Source organism: Pongo pygmaeus, chromosome 8, assembly GCF_028885625.2.
Source record: "Pongo pygmaeus isolate AG05252 chromosome 8, NHGRI_mPonPyg2-v2.0_pri, whole genome shotgun sequence".
In the NCBI taxonomy this organism is placed as follows: domain Eukaryota; kingdom Metazoa; phylum Chordata; class Mammalia; order Primates; family Hominidae; genus Pongo; species Pongo pygmaeus.
The window spans coordinates 72831926-72851360 of NC_072381.2; the positions used below are offsets into that span (position 1 = coordinate 72831926).

The following is a 19435-nucleotide window of genomic DNA, read 5'->3' on the forward strand; positions in this document are numbered from 1 at the left end:
GACCTCGCCCCTCCCTCCTGGTCACACTGCTTTCCCTACAGAGCCCAGACCCCAGGGTCCATTTCCTGAATATTTCTAACCACATGCCCAGATCCCCAGACCCCATCTCAGAGAGTCCACCTTGTGGCAGCTCTGCCCTCCAGCATGCAAGCATGTTGGGGTAAATCCTCCATAGAGCAGACATACAGACTTCACTCTCACCCAGGCCTCCAGCACCACTTAGGGCAGCCAGCTTCCCCTTCAAGAATTGAAAACTTCAGGTGCCACATTCAACCCTCCCACCACACTTTGTCACTGGGGACCTCACCTCGTAATTCATGGAGAAAAAAATAGAAGCCTTCTGATTGAAATCCCCTCACATTCATGCCCCCTTGCCTACAAGCAGTGGCCAAATGACTATTTCCCAATATTCATCCTCCTCTTTTTCATCTTGGGAGGATTTTAAGCTGTGCATGGGCACCAAAATAAAGACTACATTTGCAGTGGCACAATCTCAGCTCACTGCAAGCTTTGCCTCCTGAGTTCACACCACTCTCCTGCCTCAGCCTCCTGAGTAGCTGGGACTACAGGTGCCTGCCACCACGCCTGGCTAATTTTTTTAAATTTTTTTTGTAGAGACGGGGTTTCACTGTGTTAGCCAGGATGGTCTCAATCTCCTGACCTCATGATCCACCCACCTTGGCACTTTGAGAGGCCAAGGCAGGTGGATCACTTGAGATCAGGAGTTCGAGACCATCCTGGCCAACATGGTGAAACCCTGTCTCTACTAAAAATACAAAAATTAGCCAGGCATCATGGTGCATGCCTGTAATCCCAGCTATTCAGGTGGCTATGGCAGCCTGGGTGACAGTGAGACTCTGTCTCAAAAAGAAAAAAAAGACTACATTTTCCAGCATCCCCCTGCAGCAAAGTGTGGCTGAGGGCTAAGCTCTAGCTTATGTGAGATAAGTAAAAGTGATATATGTGTTTCTGGGTCTTTTCCTTAAAAGGAGGGTGTTGTACACTCTTTCCCATCTTCTTGCTAGCTGGAACATGAACATGATGGCTGGAGCAGGAGCAGCTGTATTGGTCTTGAGGTAAATCTGGAGACAGGTTATTCCTTTGGGAGCAACATAATAGAAGGAATCTGAGCTCCTCTTGCCATGGAATCAGCCCCAAACTAATTTCTGGAGACTTCTTCAGCATGAGAGAGACACTCTCTGGTTTGAGCCCTGTTCCTTTTCCTTTTCCTTTGAATTTTCTATTCCTTAATCCTGCAGGGGCTGGGCCTTCTTCTTCTTCTTCTTTTTTTTTTTTTTTTTTTTTTTTTTTTTTTTTTTTTTTTGTTACATGAATGAGTTCTTTAGTGGTAGTTTCTGAGATTTTGGTGTAGCCATGACCTGAGCAGTGTACACTATACCCAGTGTGTAGTCTTTTATCCCTCACTCCCCTCCCACCCTTCCCCCCAAGTCGCCAAAGTCCATTATATCATTCTTATGCCTTTGTGTCCTCATAGCTTATCTCCCACCTATACATGAGAACATACAATATTTGGTTTTCCATTCCATCTCACAGAGGCCTTCAAGCCCCCAGGCCTGGCTCCTACTCTATCAACTGCTCTCTGTCTCCAAAAGACTGTCCTTGCTAATGTCACCAAGGACTTCTATGATCCAAATTTAGGACTTTTCAGCCTTCATTTGACTCCATCCCTTCAGTATTGGAGGCTGTTGACTACCCCCTTCATTTGGAATCTCTCTGTCCCTTCTTTCATGTCCTCACACTCTCTCTGACTAGTCGTCCCTCAAGCTTCTCACCAGGAATGGCTTCCCTTTTCTTCATACTGCACACTACTGCAGGGTAAGTTAATCTAGCTCTTTGCAGGGAGCTGTGGACAGAGCTTGGACACACAGGCTGGGGCGTCTACACGTGCATGCAAGCTCTCAACACACAGGAAGGAACTGGAGGTGGGAAGATAACTCTCAGGCTGGTCATGATCTCTCAAACCAGAATTCCTTTCATGCCAGCTGCCTATGGAGCCTCTAGTCAGTCATCGTGATGGTCATGAGTGACCTCACTGAGTGCTGACTGTGAGCCAGGCTGAGTGATGCACTTTATGTGGATTATCACCCTCTGTGGAGTCCCACACTCCTGTGACTCAGGTGCTGTTACTTCCCCTCAAGGCATCAAGAAGTTAAGGGACTACCCAAGGCCACTGTAGCTAGTAAGTGGGGAAGGTGGGATTCACACCCAGGAGTCTCACTCCAGAGCCTGGGCCTAAAACCACTCAATATCTTCAAAAAAACCTCCTGCTCCTCTGTCAGCCCTCTGTATATCAGAGGTGCCATTTTTCATGCCCTCAGAAAAGCCAGGGTCCTGGGAGGAGGGGTCTTCACCTCTCAGACAGTGTCATCACCTCTTACCTCTTTCTCCAACCCACATTCAGCTGTCACTAAACCAGGCAAACCCCCGTATCAGTAACTTTCAAATCCATTCCTGTTAGGGACTGAATGTTTGTGTCCCCCCTCCATTCCTGTGTTGAAGCTCTAACACTCACTGTGGTGGTATTTGGTGATGGGGCCTTTGGAAGGTGATTAGGTTTAGATGAGATCATGAAGCTGGGGTCCTCACAATGGGATTAGTGCCCTTATAAGAAGAGACTCCAGGGCTTCCTCTCTACCACATGAGGACAGAGTGAGAAGATGGCTGTCTGCAACTGCCCTAAGGGCTGTCACAAGAACTCAACCATGCAGGTCTTGATCTCAGACTTCCAGCCTCCAGAACTGTGAGAAATAAACGTCTGTTGCTTAAGGCCCCCAGCCTATGCTATTTTGTTATAGCAGCCTGAACTAAGACAATGCCCAGTCCCCACCCTCAGGATCCACACCACCACTTCCTTAGTTTGGGCCTCCATCAGATCATGCCAGGACTCTTTCCAGAGCTTCCTGTTAGGGACTGAATCACGTTCTTCCCAGAAATTCATATGCTGGTGTCCTGACTTGTCAGAACCTCAGAATGTGTTCTTATTTGGAAATAGGGTCATTGCAGATGTAATGAGTTAGGATGAGGTCATAGTGGAGCAGGATAGGCCTCTAATCCAAGATGACTTCTGTCCTTATAAAAAGGGGAAATGCCATGTGAAGATTATGGATTTCTGCTGCCACAAGCCAAGTAACTACCAGAAGCCAGGAGAGAGGGCTGGAGCAAGGGAGCCTGGCCCTGACGACACCTTGATCTCAGACTTCGGGCCTCCATAATTGTGAGATGATCACTTTCTGCTGTTCTAAGCCACCCAGTTTTCAGCACAGATGGTACCTGACTTACAATATTTCACTTAATGATTTTTCAACTTTACGATGTTGCAAAAGCAATGCACATTCAGTAGAAATCAGACTTCAGATATTATATTTTGATCTTTTCCCAGGCCAGCCATATGCAGTGCCATACTCTTTCACGATGCTGCAGCCCAGCTCCCAGTCAGCCACATGGTCATGAGAGTGAACAGTTGTTGCCTTGCAGCCTGGTCCTGCCTTTACTATAATTCTTAAAACCCACTGTTATGGATTGAATTCCCAACTACCCCGCCCCCAACAAATTAATATGTTGAAACACTAATCCCTAATGTGACTGTATTTGGAGACAGGGCCTTTAAGGGGTAATTAGGGTTAAATGAGGTCATAAGGTTGGGGCCCTAATGGAATAGGACTGGTGTGATTTTTAGTTTTTAACAAGATGTAGTTTCACTCTTCTTGCCCAGGCTGGAGTGCAGTGGCACGATCTTGGCTCACTGCAACTTCTGCCTCCTGGATTAAAGTGATTCTCGTGCCTCAGCCTCCCAAATAGCTGGGATTACAGGTGTGTGCCACCACTCCCGGCTAATTTTGTATTTTTAGTAGAGATGGGGTTTCGCCGTGTTGGTCAGGCTGGTCTCAAACTCCTGACCTCAAGTGATCCACCCACCTCGTCCTCTCAATGTGTTGGGATTACATAGGCACGAGCCACCACGCCCGACCAGGACCGGTGTTCTTATAAGACGAGAGAGGCACCAGGAATGGGTGTGTACAGAGAAAAGGACACAGCAAGATGGTGGCCATTTGCAAGCCAAGGAGAGAGACCTCAGGAGAAACCAACCCGCCAGCACCTTGATCTTAGTCTTCCAGTCTTCAAAATGGGGAGAAAATAAATGTTTGTTGTTTAAGACCCCAATCTGATATTTTGTAATGGCAGCCCTAGCAGATGAATACACCCACTGTGCCATCTCTTTACCCCAGTAGACTATGAAACCCTTGGGGACAGGCACCACTTCTTCATACCTCTGTATTTCAATGCCTAGCATAGTGTCTGGTACCTGTTAGATGGCCAAAAAATACTATCTGAAGGGATGGTCAACGAGCATGTGTGACTCTTACATGACAATATAATGCTGGTCAAATGCTGGATCAGAACCTTGAGATGGCTCCCATGGAGTCATTCACATGCTCTAATTCACTCTTCTGCAGTCAGGGGCAAGGATTTTTATAATTGAGGTAGCAATTGATCTGAGGCTGGAGTCAGGAAGGGATAGGTTACAGTCAAGTGTCAAATAGAACCTGTTCACTGAGTCCCCTTGGCCCAGTGCTTGATGACAGGATGTCAAACATTTTTATTCCCAAAAAGGTGGCTTCCGCAATCCTGTACATGAATTGGTGGCAGTGGGATGAACTAAGCGACCTCTGACCTTTCCTCCTACTAAGTAGGTTCAGGTTTGAATGCTCCATCCTTGCCATTTCTGAACTCCTTTGGGTCTGGGTTTTAGGAACAGGCACAGGATTTGCCCCCACAACCCCTGGGACAGTGGGAGAGAGTTGGGAAAAAATCTCTGCAGCTCTTCCTTGAGATGGGGGATGGACAGCGAGCAGGCTCTCTATCCCTCAAAGCCACACATCCGCCAAGTCTCACTCTGGACTGGGTTCACATCACTCTAGGGAGGATTTATTGAGCATCTCCTGAATGTAAGGGCATGTGTCAGATGAGAATGAGGGCCAGGATTCATAGAAATAAATGGAACCATAGCCTCAGGGAATTGGGTGTGGGTGCCAGGGGCAGAAAGCTGGCCCTAGACACTGAAGGTGAAAGCTTTCAAATCACACCAGATATTCTATTTCTTAGCTAGAATGATTTTATAAGGTGTTTACTATTTGGTTACTCCATGGTACTGTTCATATAAGAGAAGTGGCATAAATGTTTGATTCTTTCCCTTTAATTACCAGGATCTAAGACAACGCATTGCTTCTCTGTCACCCTCCAAAAAAGACAAATTGGTTTGTGGGTTTCATTTTTTAAGTATTATTATTAACTCATGGGTTAAGTATTTGATAGATTTCAGTCCATTATAATTATTATCCTCATTGAAGCTCACATTGTCCCATTTTGGCTACTGGGAGCCTCTTCAAGTTGACTCCTGGGTCCTTTTGACACAACCTTTGTGGCTTAAGAAGTTCCTCTCTATCTGGTATGATAAGATATTCCAGATTCCTCTCACAATACTTCTCTAAAAGCCTGGTTTGTTTTTCATAGGAAAGGGTATTTCAGTGCTATAATCTTGGTCCTAGGAATGCTTATCGCATTTGGGTGGTCATTATGCCCAGATGTTTTTGGTCAATAGAACTAGAAAATAGAAATAAAATATATAAATATTTTAAGATAAAATACCTCAACAGTTCATACTGGGTTTTCCAATTCAAATTCAATATTAGAATTTGGGGTTTTGTTGTTTGTTTTTTGAGACAGAATCTCACCCTGTCACCCAACCTGGAGTGCACTGGCATGAATACAGCTCACTGCAGCCTCGACCTCCTGGGCCCAAGCAATCCTCCAACACTCAGCCTCCCGAGTAGCTTGGACCACAGGTGTGCACCCCCATACCCTGCTTTTTTTTTTTTTTTTTTTTTTTTTTTTTTTTTTTTAAGATACAAGGTCTCACTCTGTTGCCCAGGCTGATCTCAAACTCCTGGCCTCAGACAATCCTCCCACCTCAGCCTCCCAAAGTGCAGGGATTATAGGCATGAGCCAGTACACCTGGCCCAATATTATATTATACTGTTTTTATTTAACATCTACTATATTACATCTGTATCTTCTTTCTTCCATGCCAAGAGTTCTGGTTATCAATACACAGAGGATCAACTGATTAGAAATCTCATAAACACTCATTTGCTTTTTTCCACATTGTACACACAACAGTATCAGAATAGTCATACTAATGCTATCACCACCAATACGATTATTGAAAACGTTTTAAAACATTTTTGATAAGCTCTTTCATTCTCCTTGTGCCCCCATTATTTTGGGGGATTGTACCATAATTACACAATCAGATCATATAACCATTACATTCTACAAGTATCTATATGTTAACATTCACCATCAGTCTTTACGCTGATGTCTCTCTATTCTTTCTGGTTGTCTGAAGCTCCTCTAGTAGATTCCACAGGAAGGGGCAATGGAAACAATGTTCCCTGAGTTCCCCACATGTTGGTAATAGTTTGTCTCTGCTTTTGTACTTAAAAGTCAGCTTTGCTGGATATAAAATCCTTGGTTTACACTTTCTTTCACTGAAGATCTTAAATATGTTACTCCATTTTCTTCTGGCATGAAGTATTACTGCCTAAAAGTATGATAATAATCCAATTTTCTTTCACTTCTAACTTAAGGAGTTTTTTGCCTAGATGACCAGAGAATTTTTATTTTTCTTCAAAGCCTAGTAATTTTCCTAGAGTATTGTGTGGAAAACACAAACTGTTTTTCCTCTGCTCTCATGCCACATCTAATACAGAATACATCTATGACCAAATGTCTGTGGGTTTTCCCAGAACACCAAACAAGCAATCAGTTCTGCAGCAGACACCATCTGGGTATCTACTAATTCAATTCTGACACTATCTACCTGATACAGCATCAGATAACACAGGTTGAGCACTCAGTATGCAAAGACTGCTCCCCACTTTTGATGCCAATCATCACAAGCCCTAGGTTGTTTTACTTGTGCTTCTGACCAGCTGACTATAAATTGGGGTTCCCATGAACCCCTCCTTGGGTTTGATTAATTTTCTTTTTTCCATATTTTTTCTTTTTCCATAAGTTATTGGGGTATGGATGGTGTTTGTTGCATGAGTAAGTTATTTAGTGGTGATTTGTGAGATTTTGGTGCACCCATCATCCCAGCAGTATACACTGCACCCTGTTTGTAATCTTTTATCCATTGCCCACTCCCACCCTTCCCCCCAAGCTGCTAAACTCTATTGTATCATTCTTATGCCTTTGCGTCCTCATAGCTTGGCTCCCACATGTCAGTGAGAACAAATGATGTTTGGGTTTCCATTCCTGAGTTACTTCACTTAGAATAATAGTCTCCAATCTCATCTAGGTTGCTGTGAATGCCATTAATTCATTCCTTTTTATGGCTGAGTAGTATTCATATATATATATATATATATATATATATATATATATATATATATATCTCACAGTTTCTTTATCCACTCATTGATTGATGGGCATTTGAGTTGGTTCCATGATTTTGCAATTGCGAATTGTGCTGCTATAAACATGCATCTGCAAGTATCTTTTTCATATAATGACTTCTTTTCCTCTGGGTAAATACCCAGTAGTGGGATTGCTGGATCAAATGGTAGTTCTACTTTTAGTTCTTTAAGGACTCTCCACACTGTTTTCCATAGTGGTTGTACTAGTTTACATTCCCACCAGCAGTGGAGAAGTGTTCCCTGATCACCGCATCCACACCAGCGTCTACTGTTTTTTGATTTTTTGATTATGGCCATTCTTGCAGGACTAAGGTGGTATCGCATTGCAATTTGATTTGCATTTCCCTGATTGTTGGTGATGTTGAGCATTTTTTCATATGTTTGTTGGGCATTTGTATACCTTCTTTTGAGAATTTATTCATGTCCTTAGGCCACTTTTTGATGGGATTGTTTGCTTTTTTCTTGATGATTTGTTTGAGTTCATTGTAGATTCTGGATATTAGTCCTTTGTCAGATGTATAGATTGTGATTTTCTCCCACTCTGTGTGTTGTCTGTTTACTCTGCTGACTATTCATTTGCTGTGCAAAAGCTCTTTAGTTCAATTAAGTCCCAGCTATTTATCTTTGTTTTTATTGCATTTGCTTTTGGGTTCTTGGTCATGAAATCCTCGCCTAAGCCAATGTCTATAAGGGTCTGTCCAATGTTATCTTCTAGAATTTTTATAGTTTCAAGTCTTAGATTTAAATCCTTAATCCATCTTGAGTTGATTTTTGTATAAGGTGAGAGATGAAGATCCAGTTTCATTCTCCTACATGTGGCTTGCCAATTATCCCAGCAACATTCATTGAAAAGGGTGTCCTTTCCCCACTTTATGTTTTTGTTTGCTTTGTTGAAGATCAGTTGGCTGTAAGTATCTGGGTTTATTTCTGGGTTCTCTATTCTGTTCCATTGGCCTATGTGCCTATTTTTATACCAGCACCATGCTCTTTTGGCGACTACGGCCTTATAGTATAGTTTGAAATCAGGGAGTGTGATGCCTCCAGATATGTTCTTTTTGCTTAGTCTTGCTTTGGCTATGTGGGCTCTTTTTTGGTTCCATATTCTAAAAACAATTCTAAAACAATCTTTTTTAACTGTGAAGAATGATGGTGGTATTTTGAGGGGAATTGCATTGAATTTGTAGATTGCTTTTGACAGTATAGTCATTTTCACAATATTAATTCTGCCCATCCATGAGCATGGCATGTGTTTCCATCTGTTTGTGTCATCTATGATTTCTTTCAGCAGTGTTTTTTAGCTTTCCTTGTAGAGGTCTTTCACCTCCTTGGTTAATATTCCTAAGTTGTTTTTTTGGTTTTTTGTTGTTGTTGTTTTGATTGTTTGTTTGTTTGTTTTGCAGCTATGTAAAAGGGGTTGAGTTCTTGATTTGTCATAGGTGGCTTTTGTTACATTGAGGGAAGTCCCTTGTATGCCGATTTTGCTGAGAGTTTTAATTGTAAAGTGATGCTGGATTTTGTTGAATGCTTTTTCTGCATCTATTGAGATAATCGTGTGGTTTTTGTTTTTAATTCTGTTTATGTGCTATACAACATTTACTGACTTTTTGTGCAGGCATGTCTTTCTGGCATGCCTTTTTTGTTTGTAGTAATATTATTCTCCCCCTTATTCTCTTTTTTCTTACAATACTTTGGGGTTGTTTGTTTGTTTGTTTTTTGAGACAGTCTCACCGTGTCACCCAGGCTGGAGTGCAGTGGCACAATCATGTCTCACCACAGACTTGACCTCCCAGACTCAGATGATCCTCCCACTTCAGCCTCCTGCATAGCTGGGACTACAGGCACCCACCACCATGCACAGATAGTTTTTGTGTTTTTAGTAGAGACGGGGTTTTGCCATGTTGCCCAGGCTAGTCTCAAATGGCTATGCTCAAGAGATCCACTCGCCTCGGCCTCCCAAAGTACTGGGATTACAGGCATGAGCCGCCACACCCAGCCTATAATACTTTTGAATAAGATTTGACCTCAGTATTTCTTGTTTATTTTTATGTGAAATTAGTTTCCCTGAACTTTTAGAAAAAGCAATAGTCAAGATATTTTCTATGACTACATCAATCTCTTCTGTTGTGTCTACATAGTGTTAAAAATACAGTGGCTTGCTTGCTTAGATTTCCTAGTTCTGTTTCCCTTGCTCCATTTTTACCTAGATCAGCTCTTTACTTCATCTTTATTTTTCCTGTTCCGAGCAGTTTTTATTCCAACCCCAGCCTTAATCCTGTCTAGTTATAATCTTCGTATTCCTATGTTAGAGTTGTTATAAGAGATCACTTTGGAATTTTATAAGTAGTATTTTTAGCATTTATTGACAGAATTATGTGATCTTTGTCTTTAAAGTATCCTTCATTTATGTTGACAGATTTTCTACTTTTAAACTGTGTGCACTGAGAATGTTTGCATATATATAGATAGATAGATAGAGAGAGAGAGAGAGAGAAAGAGAGAGAGAGAGTCTCACTCTGTCACCTGGGCTGGGCACTGCAACCTCTGCCTCCCAGGCTCAAGAGATTTTCATTTTCAGCCTCAGCCTCCCAAATAGCTGGGATTACAGGCACGCACCACCACCCCTGGCTAATTTTTATATTTTTAGTAGAGATGGGGTCTCACTATGTTGGCCAGGCTGGTCTTGAACTCCTGACCTCAAATGATCCACCTGCCTCCAACTCCCGAAGTGCTGGGATTACAGGCGTGAGCCACCACACCCAGCCACATCTATATTCTTAAGTGAAATTGGTCTATAATTTTGTAGGCCATTTTACGGACTTTAGCTAAATAGTTTTGGGAACTTATTCATCAGATTTTGTTATTAAGGTCATGTTTGCTTTATAAAGTGGCTAGCAATGTTTTTCAACCATCTGGAATAATTTAGAATAACAAAGTTTCCATTTATTAAAATTTGATAAGGACTCAGCAGTTCTTCTATCTCCTGGGCCCACACTAGACTACAGTTCTCAGCTTTGCTTGTTGTTAGGGTACCATGTGACTGAGTTCTGGCTAACGGAACAGGGCAGAAGCAGATCCTTTCCAGACCTGGGGCATAGGAACCTTCAATTTTCCATCCTCCTTGCACCTTCTTTTACAATGACCTTGGAACCACCTGTTAAATATAGTAGATATCCATCAACCAATGAGTGGATAAAGAAAATGTGAGATACCTATATATAAACACACACACACCATGGAATATTACTCTGCCATAAAAAAGAATGAAATAATGGCATTTGCAGCAACCTGGATGGAGCTTGAGACCATTATTCTAAGTGAAATAACTCAGGAAAGGAAAACCAAATGTCATGTGTTCTCACTTATAAGTGGGAGCTAAGCTATGAGGATGCAAAGGCATAAGAATGATCATGGATTTTGGGGACTTGTGAGGGAAGGGTGGGAGGGGGTAAGGAATAAAAGACTACACATTGGGTACAGTGTACACTGTATGATGGGTGCACCAAAATCTGAGACATCACTAAAGAATTAATCCATGTAACCAAAAACCACCTGTTCCCCAAAAATGGTTGAAATAAAGTAAACTAATAAAAAAATAAAGATAGTAGACACATAAGATGGAAGTAACATGGAATCTTGAAATACTATTGGGAGATTGTCACCTAACAATGAGAAACATTGTTTTGGTCTTTATGTGAATAGAAGGTAAACTTCTATTGTGCTAAGCCCCTGAGATATAAGGAGGGAAGTTACAGAAGTTAATATTACCTTATTAATACTATAGAAAGCTGTAAAATCATCCAGAGTTGATACATTTCTAAGTCACGGATTTTCTAACAGTTTAATTGAGATATAATTCATATGCCACACAATTCACCTATTTAAAATGTACTGTGCAATTGATGGCAGTGGGCACTTCAGATGGCTGGGCCAGCTGCTATCACACTTGCTGCAGCGGGGATGAGCCATGGGGTTGCACCTCCATGGAGCCAGTGGAAGCCAAAAACAAGTGGGGGCCCTGCTCCTTCTGAGTTGCAGTGGGAATTCTCCAGGTGCCACTGCAGCCACCCAAACTGTAGCTGCAGACTCAGGCATCACTGTACTCTTGGGAACCCGGGAAGGACCCCCTTCCCTTGCAGGCTCAGAAGTGCCTGCTCCCACTGCCTGGCTTCTCCCTGCTGTTGGCACCCACTCCAATCTTGGAGAAAAGTCTGGCAGAGCCAGGGCACCATGAACAGCAGACAAATTCCTGGGCAGAAGGGGGCAGATTCCCAGTGAGGCCCCACCTTCAGGCCAGGGAGGGTCTGAAAGCTGGGGGCTGGGTTGCCGGTCCCACGGACTGGAGTGGAAACTTGTGGTACCTTTTCCAGGCCCGCCTATGGCTGCCCATGGACCAGTCAGCATATACTTCCTCCCCTCTGAGGCCCATAAAAGCCCCAGGCTTAGCCAGAGCTGAGCATGGGATGGGGCAACCAGCTGCAAAGAGGGGCAATCCACTCCAGGGTCTCCTCTCTGCTAGCAGCTCAATACTCGCATCAGGGCACCCTCATCAGGATACCCTGGCTGCAGAAAGGAGCTATCCTCTGTGAGGCTTCTGTGAGCTGTTCCATTGCTCAATAAATCTCCTCTTCACCTTGCTCATCCTCCACTTGTCTGCATATCTCATTCTTCCTGGTCACAGGACAAGAAATTGAGACCCACTGAATGGTGGGGCTAAAAGAGCTGTAACCAACAGGGCTGAAACTGTAACACCAATAGGGCAGGCCCCTTGCCTGCCATGTTGTGGGTGAAGAGGAGAGAAGAACTGCCGCCCTAAAAGAGCTGTAACACCAACAGGGCTGAAACTGTAACACCAACAGGGTGGGCCCCTTGCCCAGCATGTTGTGGGCGAAGAGGAGAGAAGAGCTGCTTCCCTTTGGGGAGCCCAGACCTGAGAGCTCCCCAGCCAGAGCTGGGTATCCCTCTTTGGGGTCCTGCAGTGCCTGGTGTCTCCAAGCTTCCAGGTGACGCTGCATTCCCCAATGCCAGCCAGGGAAGCTGCTTGCAGTGCGCCTGCCCCAGCCGCAGCGTCACAGAAAGATGGCACCTGAAGCTGCCTGCCCCACGGCAGCAGCCAGTGTGTCCAATTGTGCACAGTGACCAGACTCCACGCTCGCTCACATACTCCTCGCCGCTCCACACCTGATTCGCCCTTGGCAGGCATGGGATCCAGGCGGATAGCATGAGTGCAGTGTGCCAGGCCAAGTGAGCCCGAGCAAAACTTGGGCAAAAGCACCACTGGCCACAGAGGTTTCCAGCCAGAAAAGTGACACCCCAAAGATCCCACAACACAATGGTTTTTAGTATATTCAGATATATATAACCATCATTAAAGTAAATTAAAACATTTTCATCACCTCAAAAAGCAGCTCCATATCCTCTAGCTGTCACCCCTCTAACTTTCCTATCCCCACCCACAGTCCCAAGCAATCATGAATCTACTTTCTGTCTCCATAAACTCTTATGCTACACATTTCATATGAATCTAAACACATAGTTCTGTGGTCTTTTGCAATTGGCTTATTTCATTTAGCATAATGTTCTAAAGCAAGCTTGTCTGACCCATGGCTAAAAGGTTGCATGCCGCCCAGGATGGCTTTAAATGTGGCCCAACACATATTCCTAAACTTTCTTAAAATTTTTTTTTTTTTGAGATGGAATTTCACTCTTGTTACCCAGGCTAGAGTCCAATGGTACGATCTTGGCTCACTGCAATCTCCGCCTCCTGGGTTCAAATGATTCTCCTGCCTCAGTCTCCCCAGTAGCTGGGATTACAGATATGCGACACCACTCCCAGTTAGTTTTGTATATTTAGCAGAGACAGGGTTTCTCCATGTTGGTTAGGCTGGTCTCGAACTCCTGATCTCAGGTGATCTGCCTGTCTCAGCCTCCCAAAGTGCTGGGATTACAGGCGTGAGCCACCGTGCCCGGCGAACTTTCTTAAATTTTTTAGCTCATCAGCTATCACTAATGTTAGTGTATTTTATGTGTGGCCCAAGACAATTCTTCCAACGTGGTCCAGGGAAGCCAAAAGTTTGGACACCCCTGTTTTAAAGGTTCATCCAATGCTGTAGCATGTATTAGAATTTCAGTACCTTTTATGGCCAAATAACATTCCACTGTATGGACATAACACAACTTATTTATCCATTTGTTCATTGATGAACATTTGGGTTGTTTCTGGTTTTTGACCACCATGAATAATGTTGCCATAAACATTTGTGTACAAATTTTTCTGTGAACATATGTTTTCATTTCTCTTAGGCATATACCTAGGAATAAAATTGCTGTGTCATATGGAAACTCTATATTTAATCATTTGAGTAACTGCCAGACTGTTTTTCAGAGTGGCTGCACTATTTTACATTCCCAACTGCAATGTATAAAGGTTCCAATTTCTCCATATTCTCACCAATGCTTGTTATAATCTGGCTTTTTTTTTTTTTTTTTTTGAGACAGGGTCTCACTCTGTCACCCAGGTGGTACAGTGATGTAATCATGGCTCATAGCAGCCTCAGCCTCCCAGGCTCCAACAATCCTCCCATCTCAGTCTTCTGAGTAGCTGGGACTACAGGCATGCACCAACACACTGGGCTAATTTTTATTTTTGTAGAGACAGGGTCTCACTATATTGCCTTGCTGGTCTCAAATTCCTGGGCACAGGCCATTTGCCCACCTCGGCCTCCAGAAGTGCTGGGATTACAGGCATGAGCCATGGTGCCCAGCTATCTGGCTTTTTCATTCTAGCCATCCTAGTGGATGTGAAGTGGCATTTCATCGTGGTTTTAATTTGCATTTCTCTGATGATGTTGACAATTTGGCAATTTGTTTATCTTCCTTGGGGAAATATCTTGTCAGGTTCTTTGCCCAATTTTTAATTGAGTTATTTGTCTTTTTATTATTGAGTTGTACTGAGTCATAGACTTTTAATCACATTTTAATCTTGCATATGGCTACAGACCTATTTGAGATATTTTTAAAATTAGTTTTGGTAACATAATCTTCTAGAAAATGATTCACTTCTCTAGTTTTTTCAAATCTACTGCCATAGAGTTGCATATTATACTCACCTATAATTCTTTTCATCTCTTCAATATCTGTGGTTATATCATACCTCTTCTTCCTAATATTGTATATTTTAGCTTCTTTTCTACTCTCTCAATCTTATCCAGGCTTGTTTGGGGGTGAACTCTTTATCTTTTATAGAAGATAAAGTTTGGTTTTATTAAATTTTTTCCCCAATTTTTCTTTTCTACTTATTTCAATGTTTATCTTTTAGAAATTCCCTACAGTGTCTTGTCTATTTTATTCCTTTTATTATTATTATTTTCTTCAGATACATCAGATAGGAGCTTAATATTGTTCATCAGTGTTAATCATCAGTGTTTCTTTATCTTAGGTTGAATACTTTTTTTTTTCGACAGAGAGTCTTGCTCTGTCCCCAGGCTGGAGTGCAGTGGCATGATCTCGGCTCACTGCAGCCTCTGCCTCCCAGGTTCCAGCAATTCTCCTGCCTCAGCCTTCTGGGTAGCTGGGATTACAGGCGCACACCACCATGCCTGGCTAATTTTTATATTTTTAGTAGAGACAGGGTTTCACCATGTTGACCAGGCTGGTCTCGAACTCTGCTGGCCTCAGCCTCCCAAAGTGCTGGGATTATAGGCGTGAGCCACTGTGCCTGGCCAGGTTGAATACTTAATTAACTTTGTTTAAAGTCTTCTTTTTTTTTTTTTTTTTTTTTTAAGAGATGAGGGTCTTGCTATGTTGCCAAAGCTGATCTTGAAGTCCTGAGCTCAAGCAATCTCTCACCTCAGTTGCACCAACGTATTGGGATTACAGGCATAAGCCTGGTTTAAGTCTTTTATTCTAAATAATAAAAATCTTTATGTCTACATATTTTCTTTTATGAAGAGTTTTAAATGCATCCTGTAAGTTTTATATAATTTGTTCTCCTTTTGTTGATAATTTTAAATTTCACATTTTATGAACTCTAAAAAATGAGTTCATTTAATAGTGTTTATTCACACCTGTAATTCCAGAACTTTGGGAGGCTGAGGTAGGAGGATCACTTGAGGCCAGGACTTCATGATCAGCCTGGACAACAGAGCTAGGCTTGTCCCTTTTAAAAAAAGATGCATATAGGCCAGGCACAGTGGCTCACACCTGTAGTCCCAGCACTTTGGGAGGCTGAGGCAGGCGGATCGCCTGAGGTTAGGAGTTCGAGACCAGCCTGGCCAACATGGTGAAACCCTGTCTCTACTCAAAATACAAAAATTAGTGGGGCGTGGTGGCAGGCGCCTGTAATCCCAGCTACTTGGGAGGCTGAGGCAGGAGAATAGCTTGAACCTGGGAGGCAGAGGTTGCTGTGAGAGGAGATCGCACCATTGCACTCCAACCTGGGTGACAAGAGCAACACTTCATCTCAAAAAAAAAAAAAAAATGCATATATATATATAATCTTGTTATTTTAATTATTCAACCCCCAATTTCCTTGTCTATTTTTTTTTTTGTCTACTGAATTGTCAAATTCTGAAATTTATGTTTAGATCGCCCACTATGATTGTAGTTTTCCTTTTTTTTTTCTAGTTTGTAAGTTCTGTTTGTAGCTTTAAAATATGTTATTGTGCTTACTTAACTGCTGCACAGTTTGGCACATACAGGCTTATGGCTGTTTTGTGTTCTTCACGAAGAAGGAGTTTTTCTAGAAATGGGTTTTGGATTTGATCTTTTTGTTTGTTTGTTTTTTGTTTTTGTTTTTGTTTTTGAGACAGAGTCTCACTCTGTTACCCAGGCTGGAGTGCAATGGTGCAATCTCAGCTCACTGCAACCTCCACCTCCTGGTTCAAGCGATTCTCATTCCTCAGCCTCCTGAGTAGCTGGGATTACAGGCGCACCACCATGCCCAGCTAATTTTTGTATTGTTAGTAGAGACGGGGTTTCACCACGTTAGTCAGGCTGGTCTTGAACTACTGGCCTCCAGTGATCCACCCGCCTTGGCCTCCCAAAGTGTTGGGATTACAGGTGTGAGCCACCATGCCCAGCTGGATTTGATCTATGGATACACTATAACTAAATCTTGTAATACTGAACCATCAGGACTGAGGGCCACACTGATTTTGTTAATTTGTGTGTAACCTTTATTTTCTGCTTATATTATGAGATAATTCTTTTTTATTTCTGAAATGTCATAAAACAGAGATGTTTATGTTAAAATACTTATCAATATATATCTAGTTGTAGATTTCCTTCTTTAAATTTTGTTGAATACAGAGTGAATCCTGAGTCTACACATTCACTCCATCCCCTTTACTTTGACAAGTCTAAAAGTATAGAAAAAGGACCCCAAATAGCCAATCCAATCCTGGCAAAGAGGAATAAGGTTTGAGGGCTGACACTTCCTAATTTCAAAACTTACTACAAAGCTACAGTAATCAAAACCATTTGATACTGGCCTAAGGATAGACATACAGACCAACTGAATAAAGTACAGAGCCCAGAAATAAAACTTATTTATGGCCAATGAGTTTCCAAAAGGGTATCAAGGATGTTTGTTCATCCAGCGCCTGATGATCCACAGCCATGGCTGGGCCAGGGGCAGCTTTCCACCGGCGTGGGTGCCTCGTCCAGAGCTGGGGCCTTTGGCTTGGCTTCCTATCGGGTACATGACACCCAACTCCCAGATGCTTGTGGGAAGGAGCTCTTTGACAAGGCCAACAAATACCACTTCTTACACAGTCTGGCCCTGTTAGGGGTGCCCTCTTGCAGAAAGCCCCTTTGGGCCAGGTTACTGCTAGCCTCTAGAACGACCTTATTCTTTATCAGCTTTTACTACCAGGCTTGGGGTGGAGACCCCAGCATCCAGACTTTGGCCTCTGTGGGAGGGAGCCTGCTACTCTTGGGCTGGCTTGCTTTGGCTCTTTGAGTTCCCTTTTGTTTAATTACTGGGTTTTTGGAGTAATTTTTTGAGAGTTGGAGCAGAAAAAGGATTAAAAGGGAAAGGCAAATAACAAACAAAACAAAATGGTGCCGAGACCATTCAACGGAAAAAGGACAGTCTTTTAAACAAATGGTGGGAAAACTGGATATCCACATGCAAAGAACCATTACCTTACCCCATATACAAAAACTGGATATACACAAAACTCAAAATGGATCAAAGACCTAAATGTAAGAGCTAAAACTATAAAACTCTTAGAAGAAAACACAGGGGAAAATCTTCCTGACATTGGATTTGGTGATGGTTTCTGGGATATGACATCAAAAGCACAGGTGACAAAAAAAAAATAGATAAATTGGACTTCATCAAAATTTAAAACTCTTGTGTATCAAAGGACACTATCAAGCAAATGAAAAGACAACCTGCAGAATGGGAGAAAATATTTGCCAATCATATATCTCAGTGGTCCCCAACGTTTTTGGCACCAGGGACCAGTTTCATGGAAGATAATTTTTCCATGAATGGGGGCAGGGTGGAAGGGGATGGTTTCAGAATGAAACAGGCATTAGAGTCTCATAAGGAGCATGCAGCCTAGTTCCCTCGAATGCACAGTTCACAATAGGGTTTGCATTCCTATGAGAATCAAATGCCACCACTGATCTGACAGGAGGCAGAGCTCAGGTGGAAATGCTTGCTCACCTGCTGCTTACCTCCTGCTGTGCGGCCTGGTTCCTAATAGGCCACGGACCAGTACCCGTCCGTAGCCTGGGGGTTGGAGACTCCTGATATATCTGATAGGTAATTGATATCTAGAATATATAAAGCACTCCTACAATTAAAAAAAAAAAGCAATCTGGTTCAAAAATGGATAAAAGACTTAAATTGACCTTTTTTTTTTTTTTTTTTGAGACAGGGTCTTGCTCTGTTGCCCAGGCTGGAGTGCAGTTGTGGGATCATGCCACTGCACTCACTGCTCACTGCAGCCTCGACCTCCCCAGGCTCAAGTGATCCTCCTACCTCAGCCTCCCCAGTAGCTGGGATGACAGGCATTGCCACCACACCCAGCTAATTTTTTTTGTATTTTTTGTAGAGACAGGGTTTTGCCATTTGTCCAGCTGGTTTCAAACTCCTAGGTTCAAATGATTTGCTCACCTCAGCCTCTCAAAGTGCTGGGATTATAGTCGTGAACCACCATGTCTGGCCCCAAATTAACTTTTCTTCAAAGAAGATTTACACATGGCCAATAAGCACATGAAAAGATGCTCAACATCACAAGTCCTTAGAGAAACGCAAATCAAAACTAGGAGATACCATTTCACATCCATTAGGTTGGCTGTTGTATCAGGGTTCTCTAGAGAAACAGAACCAATAACATATACAGAGATATACAATAAAGGAGATCTATTACAGGAATCGGTTCATGTCATTATGGAGGCCAAGAAGTCCCCAGTCTGCCCTCTGCAAGCTGAAGAACCAGAAAGCTGGTGATGTAATTCAGTCTGAGTCTGAAGGCCTGAGAAGCAGGGAGCTAATGTTGTAAGTCCTGCTCTAAGTCTGAAAGGCCAAGAGATAGGAGCACCGATGTCCAGGTGCAGAAAAAGATGATGTCTCAGCTCAAGCAGGAAAAATGAATTTGCCCTTCTTCTGCTTTTTTTCTTTTATTTTTAATTTATTTATTTTATTTATTTATTTATTTATTTATTTATTTATTTATTTTTGACACAAAGTCTTGCTCTGTCACCCAGGCCAGAGTGCAGTGGTGTGATCTCGGCTCACTGCAACCACGCCTGGCTAATTTTTGTATTTTTAGTAGAGACAGGGTTTCTGGCCATGTTGGCCAGGCTGGTCTCAAACTCCTGACCTCAAGCAATCTGCTCGCCTCAGCCTCCGAAAGTGCTGGGACTACAGGTGTGCACCACCACACCTGGCTAATTTTTGTATTTTTAGTAGAGACAGGGTTTCG

General features: G+C 42.8%; 1 pseudogene; it reads left to right on the top strand.

The window, feature by feature from the left end:
- The first annotated feature begins 17114 nt into the window (after window positions 1–17114).
- LOC129006404 (transmembrane protein 256-like) lies at window positions 17115–17457 on the top strand (annotated as a pseudogene).
- The last annotated feature ends 1978 nt before the right edge of the window (window positions 17458–19435 follow it).